Source organism: Centroberyx affinis, unplaced genomic scaffold (assembly GCF_046629955.1).
Source record: "Centroberyx affinis isolate AG114_WGS23_722 - 3 ecotype Tasmania unplaced genomic scaffold, CSIRO-AGI_Caff_v1 ptg003618l_1, whole genome shotgun sequence".
NCBI classification, from domain to species: domain Eukaryota; kingdom Metazoa; phylum Chordata; class Actinopteri; order Beryciformes; family Berycidae; genus Centroberyx; species Centroberyx affinis.
Window position 1 is genome coordinate 62,239 of NW_027281532.1, and position 13,195 is coordinate 75,433.

At 41.1% G+C, this 13,195-nt stretch overlaps 1 pseudogene; it reads left to right on the forward strand.

The window, feature by feature from the left end:
• The first annotated feature begins 2,593 nt into the window (after positions 1-2,593).
• The window catches only part of LOC139661778 (E3 SUMO-protein ligase ZBED1-like), a 38,092-nt pseudogene continuing 27,490 nt past the window's right edge, over positions 2,594-13,195 (forward strand).

Consider the following 13,195-nt stretch of genomic DNA (forward strand, 5'->3'; position numbering starts at 1 on the left):
AGTTCTCTTCGTCAGCATTCTTTTCTTTTATTGTATCCTCTGGGTTTTATCTCACTCTTTCACACAAATGCACACATGCTCTCTATCTCTCTCGCTGTCTCTCTTTCACACACACACACACACACACACACACACTATGTATATGTGTCCTAGTCCCTCAACTCTGCAGCTGTGGCTTCTGACTCAGGTGTGGCCAACTGGCAGCGTGTTGGCGTTGTAGCACCAGTGGGTCCCTTGGCATTAAGTGTGTGCCTAGGGAGGCGGCACACTGGCCAGGGAGCGTGTGCATGTGAATATGTACTGTATGTGTGTGTTTATGTCTGTGTGTGTGTTTCACCACAAATGTATGTGTGTTTTTGCGTTGCTGTCCAGATGAGTGTGCCTAGAAACTGTATATATTCAAATATAAATGTATTTACCACCAACATCAGCAAGAACAAAGCCAATGCTTTTTTGTTTTAATGATGTCGCAGTGCGCAGTACACAGCATCGCGCATCTGAAGCCTTTGAATTGGATTTGAACTGATGCGTTTTCCAATTTTAATTCGCCGATTGCATGCGCATGTTTTCTCGCTTGTGTAGGCATCCGTAGGCAAACATTTGCATCATTATGCTCAAAGAGACGGAGAAAGCCAAAGAAGAAATTCCACCAATAGTTTCTCAGTCTCATCCATCTGTTCAAACATATAAACAAGGGAAGAGAAAGGAAAGACAACCAAGAAGGCAAGAAAGGGAAATTACACTAGAAAGACAAAAAACAAAAAACAGACAAAAAAACAAAAAACAGACAAAAAGAAAAAATTATAGATGTACGCGCACATTCGCAGACACGTGGAGGTATTCCTCTGGGCTAAAATCCCTTCATTCCCCTTTTCCCTACTCAGTGGCCCTGCGAGGGGGTTAATAGTGTGCGGGGGGCTCGGAGGGACCCTCTGGCACTGCCTAATGGTGGGTGCGTTTGGCGTGAAAATGCCACGTTGACCCCGCTCAGGTACCCTCATTACTCATACCGGCTGTACACCGCTGTACCCGCATTACCCCTGGGGGTACGTCTTGGGGCTGTCTCCATCTGGCTTAATGTACGAGACCCGCTCTGTTACACTGTGCTCGTATATCTACTGGAGGAAGTGCTGGGAGGGAGATGGGAAATCTTGGGGGGCCTCGCATCTGTTGGGGGACGTTTAGGTGAGCGCCGGAGGTGATGGTGTTTAGACCGAGACCATTATGGTTTTACTGGCTTCTTATGCACATCCCCTACAGCGGTATCAGATCATAACAAGTGCTTTCAAATGTTTGCTGTCCCAGGTAACACACTGAGCTCTGCAGAGGTTTACTTTGGCCTGTTTGTCAGCGGTTGTTTGTTGACTCGGTATACCTAAAATGTTGATTTATTTATTTTTTCAAGATTATTTTTATGGCATTATTGGATAGTGACAGGAAGGAGAGAGAGAGGGGGATGACATGCAACAAAGGTCTGAGGCCGGATTCAGACTACACTCACCAGCCACTTTATCAGGCACACCTATCTAGTACCGGCTGGTTCTCTGTTGCTATAGCCCATGTATCATAGGGGCCAACAACTTTTGTGTTCTGAGATGCCCTTCTGCACACCACTGTTGTAAAGAGTTGTTACTTGAGCATTTGTGGCCTTTCTGTTAGCTTGAACAAGTCTGCCGATCTCCTCTGACCTCTCTCATTAACAAGGTGCTACAGAAATGCCGCTCACTGGATTTTTTTTGTTTATCGCACTTTTCTCTGTAAACTCTACAGACTGTAGTATGTGAAAATTCCAGGAGGGCAGCTGTTTATGAGATGCTGAACCAGCAATCAAACACTTAGATCAAGTATCTAACCCATTCTAGTTTGGCTCAAACAAAAAACTAAACCACCTCAACATGTCCGCATAGTTTATATATTGAGTTGCTGCAACACGATTCGCTGTTTGGAGCGGGCTATTTGCATTAACGAGCAATTGTACCTAATAAAGTGTATGTGTCATAAAGGGCCAAGATTACGCAGGTTTTCATTCTAACCAAAGACCAGGTGATTTCAATGATTAGCACAACTTCAACCAGAGAGGAGGAACTAATCAGTGAAATCACCTGCTGTAGTCTTTGGTTGGAACAGAAACCTGCAGACTCTTGGCCCTCCTTGGCACATGTTGGAGACCCCTGCTCTACCTGATATGAGCCTTAGCCAACTGAACCAACAGGGCACACCAGACTTTGAATTTTAAATGAGCAAGACTCGACGGCTAGATTGCCCACTCTCCACCTGGTCATTTGCAAATGAGACTTCTGCATGTCTGCCTCACATCTTGCGATACAGATCTCAAGTCATGCTCAGCAGAGCCAGTGGAGCAGATCAGTGTGAAATTAGACTCTTTCTCTCTTTCTCGGCGTGCAAATGCGGTTTTCTGTCCTCATCTCTGTGAAATCTATGGACTCCCTCGTCAGAGGATACATGCCACCCAGAGCCCTATTATTATTATTTCACTCCCTCATTTACTTTTAACTAGTGCTTTGAGCCCCACTGCTGCACAGAGCGCTGTTAAGCCCAATGTCCACCAGATGCGGCATGGGAGCCCATACAGATGCAAGCGGATCCGGCAAAAATAGACCAGACACGGAAAAAGAACGAAGTGGCTGAAACTGCTGTACGGGTTCCGGACGGCTTCCGTGCCGCTACCGCAACTCATCGGCACCCGGTGGACATTGCAGCGCTGATTCACATGGGCGCAAGTCTGTTCCGGCACACGCACAGCTTCCGTGCCGGAGCCGTACCGCATCTGGTGGACATTGGGCTTTAGCCCCGCCCCACTGCTGCACAGAGCGCTGTTCGCTTGTTTATTCAAAGTTTATTAATATTGAACATGTTGCGTGTCCAGTCTGACACTGCATGTCCTTGGGTCCCCAGCAACACACCCGCCAAGTGTGAAGTAGATGGAACGAACGGTTCTAGAGATATGCAAAGGACACACATACAGACAGAGATTCCTTGCTTTATAGTATGATGCAGCAGGTCCTAATAAATCCAGCCTGTCTTTGTCTCGCTCAGACCTTGCTCAGCACAGTGGCCATGCACGGAAATTAAGCCCTTTTCAATGCATGATTCACTATGTATATCCACCAGAGCTGGTAACGGTGCCATAACAACACCATCATACTGAAGCAGTAAATTAGAATTTATTAATTGACTCAAGACTGGGGTACCCGCAGACCCTAGAGGTATACTTTTTGTCATATCTCACAGGTGCTTTATTCTATCATCCCAATTTTTCATGACTTGATCAATTTGTTCCTAATGACTTCATATCATTGTTTTCTGTTTCTATTTTAATTAGTGCTGTTTAAAAATACCAATGTATTGGGGTCCTGGGGGACCCCGGTCAAAAGCACCCAATTCCGCCTATGCAGTTTTAATAGATGGAACTATTTATTGAGTTCATGTTTGCCATGGGTCCTAATTTAAAGTATCACACACTATCGGGTGGGTAGGGGCACTCTCTCAGTGATTTTGAAGGAGACAGACACAGATGCAGCAGACACAGATTTCCTCATGTGCTCTGGGGACGACCCTAAATACTGCTCTTCCTAAGGTAAGCTGATGTTCAAAGTCAGAAATACAATACATAATTTAATTAACTGTAACTTTCCTAAAATAATAATAATCTTTTTTTTTCAGATGACATTAATTACATAACGAATAATGTTTTGAGAAGAAATAAGTTAACATTTTGTTATGATGGTTGTTTCTTACAGTAGTTTATTCTTGGGGTCCCCAGGGACCCCAGTCGGTAGTCCTTGTATGTTGGTAGGATGAGGGTTAAATTAAATAAATAAATAGAAATGGATGACATGTAATGAGGCTGGTGAAGGATTTTGAGTAACACAGTCTATCAGCAATTGAAACCTGCTGTGAATCCAAATGAACAAACAACTAAATAAATGGAACAAGACACATTTTCAGTACTGCTCATAGACCTGCTCATTTTTCTCTTTCTCCATCCACCACTCCTTCCTCCCTTTATCCCACTCATGATCTGCACTTCACAGGCCTCTCTCTGTCTCTTTCTCTCTCTATCTCTTTAATTCTGACTGCTGTCTCTCTCTTTTCTTGCACTCCATCCCTCTATCCCTATTCGCAGGAGGCTGTACCGTGACAGTCCACAATTTTCTTTAATGTCTGAGCCACCTAATCAAACTGAGGCACTGGGGTGCAACTGAACCCACATACAGATGAACCCATCACATCCTGGAAGTCATGGTCAAGTCAGCTGTCAGTGAGAATTGTTTGGAAAATTCGAAACTTTGCGTGGTACTTCTCTGTGCGCATGACTGCATGCGGATGAAAGACTCTGTGTGTGTGTGTGTGTGTGTGTGTGTGATGAGGTGAAGAAGTGGAAGAAACCTTGAAGAGATGTCTGTGTAGTAGTAGTAGTCATGTGTCTTTTTTGTTGGGTTTCACTCTCACTTCACTCTCTGCAGGGGATTAATGGAGTTGTTGATCAATACCAATGACTCAACGATGACTTAAGAACTGTTATTTCTGGCTTTCAAAACTGACTTTTTGGCCTGTAACTCTGTTATGGAACAAGAACTCCGTCCAGTCAGTTGCGCAGTTGTTAACATGGTGACTTCCTTAACATGTAGAAACTTTGCACCTTTTAGTCTCTTTTTTTTTCAAACTGTGGACACATGAAAATGATATGACCAGCAGATTGTTACCTGCTTGCAGTGAATGCCATTTTTTGTGATGATCCATGCAAAAGTACAGTCGCCTAAAACCGAGCTTAAAAGGCATGAATGACTTACACAGTGTTGGTTACAATTAAGTCAAAAGTATCACATTCACTCATGCAGCACAAGCACGTCTAGTTGCACTTTCACCACCACATGGGTAAGTAACTGTAATCAGAGGTGATCGGGACCATAATTAAATGGCTAATCTGCACAGGCCTACTTTTCAAGATGAATATGTGGAGTGCGAATAGGCTGTGACAGCATTATGAATTAGCAATTGTTTGTTATGTGTTCTTGAAGATAGGTTTTCTTAAGGACACATCTGTGTGAAAAACACTAGCATTAAGCAAATGATGATTAACTAAATCTCATGGATGCTTTACTAGAATGCAAATCTGGCTAGACATATTTAATAAAGTCTAAACTTTATGATTTATATCTTAAATGTTTCCAAAGGGTTTTCTTTAGATATAAAATTTACACACATCTCATGTACAACAACTGTGATAAATCGCATGCAATTTCCAATTGCCCATGGATTTTTTCTTAGCTGCTTACAAAAGTATGGGGATGCTCGGCTGAATCTTAACTAGAAATCTTAGGACTCAAGTTCCCAATTATCTAGATTTTCAATTTGCATATATCCGTGGAAAGAACCTGCTATGTATTTTGCACATCTATGGTTAGTATATTCCTCAAATCCATACGTGTATGAGCATAACAAGCCAACATACTTATGTCCAATTAATCTGACATGATCTTGTGAGCTAATAAATGTAGTGGAGATGAAAATTCTCCAATTAGTTTCGCATAATCTGAAAAGTGAGCCACTGTCAAGGCTGAATAAGTGTGAGGTATGTCAAGCGTTGGTCAGAGGGAGCTGTCATAACACCCTTCAAAATTAATGTGCCTCTCACGCCCTGATGATCCACCATTCAGACATAATGGAATCAATAGGTGAGGAGGTCGCTCTGCCTGCCATCGGACTGAATTCCATTTTCTACCTCATATACATAACACTTCCACATTTTCATATTCGTACCACGACAGACTTTTAAGCACAAGCATTAAGCCTGCGTGCAGTTCAGTGATGGACAGTCGGAGTCGTCCATCTCCCATAGGATGGAGTTTCCTCCCTGACCACAGCTACAAAAAAGTCTGTGAAACCTGCAGTGAAATTTGATTTTCTTTGCACATTTTATCTATTCTTTTACTTTCTCAATAACTGTTTTTGTGAATACATTTTTTATTTAATGGTAATAATATATCCCAGAGAATTGAATAGGTGGGTTGGATCACCCCGCTTTAAAGAGCTGCTAAACATAAAATAATTTCATTAGTTTCAGTGGAGAGTTTTAGTGTCCCATGATGGTCTAAATGCTGTTTTAAAGGCTTGTCCACCCTGACAAGGATTACATTCTGGGGAAACACTGACCAAATGGTTTAACACTGGTCAAATGTATGAATACTGAAAATCGGCACAAAATATCGGCTATTGGCAGGTTACATTGGCTTTCAAAAGCAAGTATCGGTCAAATTTTCACCTCATCTGTAAGAAAACTATACTGACATATGCACTTATCATATAAAAAGACCACAATTTAATATTGACATGGAAGTGTAGCTTCAAATGAAGGAATTTAAAGGCAACAAAGGATGTTGAGGAGCAAGGACTTGGATTACCTTCCTGTGTGTATCGATTTAAAACAAAAACCAAAACCTGACCCCAGGATCACATTCATCCAACAGTAATTTTAGTCAGTTTTTTTCCAGACATAAATTGTAAAGCACACATTTTGAAATGCTACCTGCAATCTATCATCCATTTTCAAAGTAGCATTGCAGCAGACCATGTGGCAATCACTTATGTGTGTTGAGACCAACCATGCTTTGAGCCCAGTGTGGCCATGGGGGACTTATGGGAAACATTTCACAACATACATGCCTTTGGACACAGGGTCACGGCTTCCTCATGAACTATAAAACACACCGTTTCCACCGTTTGCAGTCAGCTGCTTCCCACGAGCCTCTTCACACCTCCACTGTGTGATGTGACGGAGGTCTAGTGGATGATGGTGGTAAAGAAGGGCAAACTGGACAGAGAAGCTGTCAAAGAGGAGAGTGATCCTACCTGTTTCTTGGGAGAAAAGTCCCCCAACTCTATAAAATGGAGTCAATTCATGATGTTTGTTCACAGTGTAGAATTTGACAGGTGTTGTGTGAGGCAGAGAAAACATTGCGTTCACAAAATACAAACAAGGAAGCCAATGTTCAATCATTCTCTTTACATATGGAGTGTATTCCTGCAGTGTTGCGGTGACAGCGCTTTCAATTTTGGCTGAATTCTTGGACTGGCTTAAAAAGAAAAATGACAGGGCTCCAGGGTGGAGATATTTGACATGCATACCCATGTAATGAGGGATAAAATGACCTGAACCACTCTCTCCGCCTGACCAGGCTCCATAAGTGGTCCCCAATGTGTGTCCAGCGCCCCCGAGGCGAGATCCTATCCCTTTGGTTTCAATCTTTTCAACCGCTGCTTGACAGAGACAAAGATTGCCAATACTAGCAATGCATTAATGAAAAGAGAAGCTTACACACTAAACCTCTGGACTACATTTTCTCTACTGATAGAATTGTAAATGCTACACATGGCAATTAAAGCAAATTGCTGATTCCAGCTTGTGGATGGAGAGTTTTTGACTCATTTTAATTGTTGCCAGTATATATGCTTTAATGTTGCTGACTTTTTATATTACAGGCTGTGAACAAGACACAGTTATGGGTAGTTACATAGGTTGAGCCATACTTAAATGGTATGGTCAGACTTTATTTGGATTGTGTTGATACTCGACTTCCTATCAAGTGACTATAAGGTGTATAAGGAGTAAAAAGTCTACTAAGGTTCATGTGATAGTGTGAAAAGTAGTCTGTAGATATTCAGTGTCTGGTTTAGGATTAATCTTGAAATGGGGTAAGCGTTAAAAATGGGGTCAGAGGTTAGGCTAAATTTCAGGATTTCAGTTACACTGTCTGTAGAGATGCATCAAATAGGCATGACACTTTGTTGAACATCTACTTTTGTGTCACCTGATAGTTGAGTATCAACATTGGACTGTCCAAATAAAGGGTTACCAATAGTAGTTGTTGATATGCAAAAAGTAACAATTGATAACCAGTTTTTGAATAGATTGATTTAATCACAGATTGATTGTTATTTAATCTAATACATTAGCTGATATGTAACCATAAAAGCAGATCTGAAATTGCCCAACTACATCTAAAGAGACTTAGGCTCTCATATGAAATACTAAAATAATAACAAATTAGCTGCTAATTAATATCATCTGTCAGTGAAAATTGAAATCATTTCTGTGACAAGGAAGAATTACACTGCTAATTACTACTAAAAGCTCAGAATGTAAAATCTACAGCTTTATACCATCTTCCCTCTTAATTTGCCTTAATTTGTTTCAACTGTGCTTCAAAAGCCTAGGTTCTTCTGTAGTTTGATGACTTACACCCTTGGATTCTCTGCTATATTCCTTGAGTTTGCACAGACATTCACATACACACACACACACGCATACACTCCTCCGTCCTGGTCACATCTCATCTCTGTATTTCTGATTAATACTAGCCCGTGGTCATCCATCAACATATGGCTGTCATTACCCCAATCGAATCCTCACTCTGAAATGCATTTAGGTAAAAAAAAAAAAAAAGAAAATCTGACTTTTTTCGCTCATCCTCCCATCTGGTGACACGGATAATTAATCACCTAAGCGATGTGCCTCCGTTCTTCATTATTTAGCCCCGGAGAAGAGGCTGACGCCTGTGTGTGTGTGTGTGTGTGTGTGTGTGTTCATGTGTGTGTGGTTTGTAGCAGAGAAGAGCAAGAGCAAGGTCTGGCTCACTGTTTCAGCTTGTTTATGGCAGCTTGTTTGCTTGGCTCCAAACACAAACATGATCTGATTAACAAACAGTATTGCTCAGGCAATCAGCCCCCTGTGCTATAGAGTTCAACTAATGAGGGGTATGGGATACAACTGTATAATGTTTTTTCTATTTTCGTCGTGGGAATCGGCAGGCACATGTCCATGGATTTTATAGCAGGTAATTCAGTGAAGAGAATAGCAAGAGTGTTTGGAAGAGAGGGGTACAAAACTCTCACAGAATGGGCATCATCTCAACTATACAGAGATTTGTAGTCGAGACGTGTAGGATTTACTTATGCTGGAGCCGGGCCAGACTTCGGCCGTACAAAAAGTGCAGCAAGAATTTTGGGAGAGTCTGAAGGTTTAATCACAGAGCAGGTTATTTCAGCCTTTTCAGCAGTGGAAAGTGTGGACGTTGATTGTGTTTCTGCTCTGTTCATTCCCTCCTCTGTGGTGTGATTTATTTTAGTGGGTTTTAAAACTGCAGATGGGAGAATTGCCCCATTTGAAGGACGCCACTTCAAATATTATTGAGGAGTCACGGCGTCAACATATAGAAAGCAATGCCTTACAGAAGCGAGGTCTTCATGGTTTATTATGTGTTTTATTTGCAGAGAAAGGCGTGCACAGAAAGGTAATTCTTTTAAGCATGGAACAGAAAAGAAAAGAAAAGAAAAGAAAAGCAAGGAGAAAGAAATTCCCCCCTGTAACTTTCGCGCCTGCAGGCAAATGCATTATGCTGGAGCCCCTTTTCTCTGCAGACCAGCACTGGGCACAGCCCTATTAGTTTCTCCATGGGAAAGCTTACAAAAGCACTTGATTGTTAACTTGATTGTTAGGTAGCATGTTAAAAGCATTGTAAGTGCAATGAAAAAATAAACATTGAACTTCCACATGTGGCTCTAACAAGTGAACACATATCCTGTAACATTAAACAACAAATTGACTGTACTGGCACAGGCAGTAGAGCAGGAGGACTCATGTGGACAAAAAAGGCCTCAAGAATTTCACACTGATACTGAACACTGCACTGCCCATAATTCATTTTTGCTGCTATTTGTTTTGCTTCTTTTTGATAAGCCAACCAACTAAATTAAAAATGGAACAGAAAAAGTTCCTTTGGATGAGGAGGTGCTGGTCACTCCCTGTGGAGACAAGGCTTCGGTTTGGCCATTTGCATCGAAACTGTTGAGCTCTGCATTTTACATCCGACCACCAGCCAGCTCTTTGGTTCCTTGTGTCCATTAATCTTGTATACAAACACTGCCAATGTCTGCCAATGTTAGAGAGAGCTTTGAGAGGTCACACCCCTCACCAGCAACCGCAACGGCCAGAATGGGGATGGAAGAAAAAGGAAAGGCCTGCTGTCTTCAAACAAAAGTTGAAATGCCATAAACCCAGTAATGTGTTCGCACTTCCAAGAATATCCTGTAAAATGCATTTTTTTTCAGTTAAACTCAAATAGCTTTCAAAGCATATCAATCACGATTAAGAAGAGAAAGAGAAAAGCTTTAAAGCATGTGATTTCAAGTGCCCATGTTTCATAAGACCTCTTGTAACTACCATATATGTGCATGTACTTAGATTCACAGATTTAAGCTCCACAGAACCCATACATGCCTACTCTCTTATTACCGAACTTCCTTGTTCAGTAATTTCCTTGCTCATAAAATACAGTTTTACTAAATGCTGGGTTCAAATGCTAAACAAAAGTCAGAGTTACAAAGCTTTGTACAGTATTCCTCAGACCAGATGCCTTGCAGGCAAAGCAAACCCGCACCATGAGGATACACAAAAATCTGCCAAAGACCACTAAGCAACAATCTGGAGAGTTTTGGAATAATTATCACTTTTATCCTGAGGTTATGAGTTTGAGTTTATGTCGAGGAAACACAGGAAAAAATAATATTAGTCACAGTTAGGCATCTACACTCAAATTAAAATGGCAAACACACTTCTTGGAACTGCAGAAAGACATTCAATTCAATTCAACTGTATGACATGAACCCAGCGCTTTACACCATCTGTGCAATACAACCACACTCCGTTGTGCATCTCATCATTTCCATGCATCCTCATATGTGCTCACCTTTGTGTAAATACAAATAGGAGTGGGATTGATTGGGTTAGACCGAGGAAAATAGTCCCTGCTTTCGCACAAAGACGACACTGTCCTTTCAATCTCCCTTGGCCTGCGCTGACTTCACTGAAATCATAACATGCTCCCTAATCAGAACTTTATTACAGCATGTAGCAGCCAAATGAGATGGTGTGGGAGGAGAGGAGGAGAGATGCGGGGATTTGGCATGACAATATAGCGAACATTTATGACAGCAATCACACTGCAGAAATGAAAGCATGCTGCAAGTGTTTATGCTTGACATTGCCATTATGTCCTTGTATGCCCACGGGATGTGAATGATGGCTTTTGAATGCATCGTGGTTGTAATTGTTCTGTGTAACAATAAATTGAAGGGAAATGTGGCATCTGGGATCGATTGTCTAGACCCTTGGGGCCATCTGCCAGCTAATCAATGAGCCATTAATTTATCAATAATCTCCAATAATGATATGGAATTAGTTTGGGGTTTGAATATAGTTATACTCAACATGACATACCATAATTTTTAACTGTTGGATTGAGATTAAGTTCGTATTAATTCTTGGCGCAAATGTCCGTCTCAACAAGGCATTTGTCACACCAGCCTGTTTTTGGCTTGGGTCTTTGAAAGTGATTTTGGGTGATTTTTTATGTTTTGTCAGAAAAGCAATCTTGCAGATATAAGCTATCAGCTAGTGCTTATTGCGATTCCATTCACAATTTATAATTACGTGGCCTAGGCACCTAAAAAGATCCAAAAGCAAATTAACATGCAGAAAGGAAAAAGAGAAAGAGCCGTCTGGTCTATTCAGCAATATCAGCTTGGCAATAAATATCCCAACCATGTAATGATCCATGAGTGACAGAATATCACACTTAAGGATTTTCTTTTACCCATGGTCAGAAAACTGTGGTTCACAAATACTAGTATTTGAAAAAGTAATTCTGAGAATCACACAACTCTGTGACTGTCTGTTTGCTAAGTATATCGGGGGATAAAGGGATACAAATCTATTTGATGAGATAATTATGCAAGCATCTCTTAGTTCATGTTGTTTGTCAGCGTATTCATATCATTCTATGACCTTTACTTTCTCTGTGTTTCTATGGGTACGTGCTTATTGTTATCATAGGTGCTGCTTTATATTTCTATAGCACATAATAATACATGAGAATATTTTAGTAATGAAGAAGCGGCGCGCACCACCTTGATTTTTCACCAGGTTTTGCACCAAAAGTTCAACTATATTGAACTTTAACCCCCAAATACGCTGACCTCTACGAGACGTGTCAAATGGCATTCCGACATTTACAGGAGGTGGAAGTTTTGTAGGTGCCGGAGCACCAAGGAGTTATAACACCACATTAAAAACATATCGGAACCCATACTGTACATTTTGTGGTCAGGGGACTTTGGGCACTCTGATGCATGTCTTATGGGAGTGTCCAGATGTGCAAAGGTTCTGGGTGGAGGTAGTGAATAAGGTGTCTAGGTTCGAGATCTCAGAGAGAGAGCGCAAACTTTCTGGCATGACAGCAGCAAAAAAAAACATAGTTTTACATTGGCTACCTCCCCACCAATTGTCATTAAAGCATTGGTAAGCTCTCCTTGATGTGATATACTGGGACTTGTCATCAGCAAGGGTTAATAGTGCTAAAACACAAACATTGGACTTGTGGAGGAATGCTGCAGAGGATGTTAAAACTATGCTATTGACATGAGTTTAAAGTGTCCTTGTGTTCTCTTTTTATTTGTCACCCCCCTTTCTCTTTTTCTTTTTCTTCTTTGTATAACTGCAATTTTACTTTGTATGTACTTAATACCCTAAGCCTGATTATTTTATATTTAACTGGATATTGCTTCTTTTATTTTAGGACCTGATTTCTCTGTTTTGTGTGCTCCTTGGAGGGAGGGACAGTAGGTGGGAGGAGGGTGAAATGTAATGTAATCTGTACTATTCTGTATGCTCTTATGTATGTCATGCAACCCCTAAAAGGGAAACTTAAAAAATCTAAAAAAAACAACCATTTAATTACAAAAAAACCCCAACATATCAGAACCTGACCAAAAAGTCACAGGCATGGCAGATAATAAACCCGAAAGGATGGGGATACCAGGTTAGAAAAAATATATTGCTTTATTTACATATTCAGAAGAAGCCTAGATAGCAACATTGTTGAATTTTTTCAGCTGCTTTGAACGATGTTAAGACCTAAAGCATTAACTTAAATAAACTGCTAATGACCCCACTAGTGCATCGGGAAAGGTAAAAATATGATTCTGTAGCCTACCGAGATTCCAGCTTCCGCTCTACCTTGCGCAAAATATATGCATTGCCGCTTCTGGTGTGAAAGCCCCGTGACAGGTATGGGCTCAGATGGATGCCGAATGTTTTTTTAATGCGTACAGTGAG